The sequence below is a fragment of the Choloepus didactylus genome, chromosome 14 (genome assembly GCF_015220235.1).
Source record: "Choloepus didactylus isolate mChoDid1 chromosome 14, mChoDid1.pri, whole genome shotgun sequence".
NCBI classification, from domain to species: domain Eukaryota; kingdom Metazoa; phylum Chordata; class Mammalia; order Pilosa; family Megalonychidae; genus Choloepus; species Choloepus didactylus.
The window spans coordinates 68,379,267-68,382,412 of NC_051320.1; positions in this window are offsets into that span (position 1 = coordinate 68,379,267).

Here is a 3,146-nt window from a genome sequence, read left to right on the forward strand (position 1 = left end):
ATGAACTAACTATAATGTGCAAACTCAGAATTGAAGCTGAGAGCATAGGTTATCAGGGGAAGGCTTATGGTAAATGTGCCAGTTTGTGTGTATTGTGTCCTCCAGAAAAAGCCATGTTCTTTGATGCAATCTTGGGGCAGACAAGTTAGTGGGGATTAAGTTGGAACGTTTGGATTAGGTTGTTTCCATGGAAATGTGCCCCACCCAACTGTGGGTGATGACTCTGATTGGATAATTTCCATGTTAAGAGAGGACAAAATGCCCCAAGAGCAACATTTTGGAGAATGCCATTTTGAAATGCAAGCTGGGAGCAAGTGGACACCAGCCATGTGCCTTAAGAGATAACAGAGGTTTTCTGGACTCCAGTGGTCATCCTCCAGTGAAGGTACCCTATTGTTGCCTTACCTTGGACACCTTATGGCCTTAAGACTGTAACTTTGTAACCAAATAAACCCCCTTTATAAAAGCCAATTCATTTCTGGTATTTTGCATAATGGCAGAATTAGCAAACTGGAACACCATCCAATTTTCAACACCTTGCAATGTTGACGTTCATTTGTTCTCCCTCATTTAAAAATATTCTTATATTTGTACATTTAATCACCATCATTGACCACTCTAGATTTCTCTAAGTTATTCAATCCTAGTCTTTATCTTTCCTTCTGGTGTCATACATGCCCTTAGCCTTCCTCTTTCATCCGTGCTCACACTCATCTTTGTTCAGAGTACTTACAATATTGTGTTACCATCATACACTAGTATGCTATCCATTCCATTTCTGGATCTAGATAATCAATCCTGTTGGACCTTCTGTACTCCTGCAGCATCAAATGCCTGAACTCTAACCTCTTTCTATTTCCTGATAACCTGTGTTCTCAACTGTCAAATTTTGCTCATCAATGTTAGGCCATATTAGTGAGACCATAAAGCATCTGTCCTTTTGTTTCTGGCTAATTTCATTCAATGTAATGCCTACTATCTACCATTTTGTCTTTTGGATTTTATATGTCATATCTTATTTTATTTTTATTTTTTCTTCTCTCTCTCTCTTTTTAGCCTTGCTGATAGTCTTTATTTCTATACTCTTCTCCAAACCTCCCTCTCCTGTCTTTTCCTATCTGCCTTTAGTTCTTTCTCCCTTTAATATTTCTTGTAGAGCAGGTATCTTGTTCACAAACTCTCCCAGTGTCTGTTTGTCTGAAAATTTTTTTAACTCTCCCTCATTTTTGAAGGACAGTTTTGCCAGATATAGAATTCTTTGTTGGCAGTTTTTCTCTTTCAGTATCTTAAATATATCATAACATCGCCTTCTTGCCTCTATGGTTTCTACCAAGAAATCCATACATTTCTACTGAGAAATCCACACATAGTCTTATCTAACTTCCTTTGTATGTGGTGGCTCACTTTTCTCTTGCTGCTTTCAGTATTCTCTCTTTGTCTTTAACATTCGATAATCTGATTATTAAGTGTCTTGGAGTCACTCTACTTGGATCTATTTTGTTTGTGATATGCTGCACTTCTTGGTTCTGTAGTTTTATGTCTTTCATAAGAGATAGGAAATTTTCAGTGATTATTTCTATCATTCTTTCTGCCCCTTTTCACTTCTCTTCTCCTTCTGGAACATTTTGGCATGATATTCATGCACTTCATATTGTCTTTCAGTTCCCTGAGACTGTGATCATATTTTTCTTTTCTTTCCCCTATCTGTTCTTTTGTGTGTAGAATTTCAGATGTCCTATTCTCCAGCACATGAATACTTTCCTCTGCCTCTTCAAGTCTGCTGTTGTATGTCTCCATTGTGTTATCTCTTCTATTGTGCCTTTCATTCCCATATGTTCTGCCAGTTGTTTTTTCAAACTTTTAAGTTCTGCCTTATGTTTGCCCAATATCTTCATCTCCTTCATCTCTTTTGCCATACTCTCCTTCAACTCATTGAATTGATTTCTGAATTGATTTAAGAGATTTGTTTGAATAATAATCAGTTGTTTCAATTCTTGTATCTCAGTTGAAGTGCAATTTTGTTCCTTTGACTGGGTCGCATCTTTGCTCTTCCTAGTGTGATCTGTAATTTTCTGTTGTCTAGGCATCTGGTTTCCTTGATTACCCCAATCAGATTTTCCCAAACTAGATGGGCCCAGGCCTCAGGAGGAAGCTGTATTCAGTATCTGATTTCCCTGAGGGTGAGACCCAGCAGATTGTCAGACTTTCCTGTGAGTCCCCTAGACTATGTGTTTTCCTCTTCTGCCCAGCAGATAGTGCTTGTCAGCCTGCAGCTCCCTACTGGCATAAAGAAGTGCTGTGTATTTAATTCTCAGTGTACTCTGTCCCAGCCAGGGAACAAGGGTGTCAGAAGCTAAGCTTAAGCTGTTTGTTTTTTTTTCTTCCCCCCAGTCTCTGGGGTCTGAGTTCTCAGAGGGAGGGCTGCCACTTGAGCTGCCTCCCTCTCTTTTCTTAGGGAAGATAAGCCCTTTAGGGAATTATCTTCTACACTTGTGTTTTTTCTTTGACTCTCTGACTATCTTAACTCTACCCTTTCCTGGGTCAGTGCTGACAATTGAAAATGCCCGAGGTTTTCTCTAATGAGCTACTTAGAATGAGAGAGAGAGGGAAAAAAAAGAAAAAAGAAAAAAGCATGAAAACCCCTTTTCAGAGCCAGTCCCCAGCCCTCCAGTTCACCAGGCAAAATCTGAATTGATACCTGGTTCTGTGTGCCCCCTTTCTTGAGACACAGCCCTTTTCCAGTATTCTGAGCTCTGTTCCTCTGTTCTTGACCTTATATTGCCTGTGTTTCCATGATTTTTATTTACTTACATCATCAGTTAATAATTATAAGCCCCTGTTCCTCTCTGATAAAGAGAATCTTACTGGTCCAATTAATAACCATTACACCTGACTGGACAGAACTTGTGATGCTGACCAGCTCATGGATTGCCTATGTTTCCTCAAGATCAAATATACTATGAAGTTGTGGATTTGAAATTTCCCCAAAATGGGGTTTTGTATCCATATCACTGCCATAAGATTTATTATGCTATTTAGAATTATTGCTTACTTGTTTGTATCCTCACTAGACTGTTTTCCAAACTTACATGGGCATGTACTCCTATGAGAAACAATATTTTTTTTAACATACATTCTGGATTTTG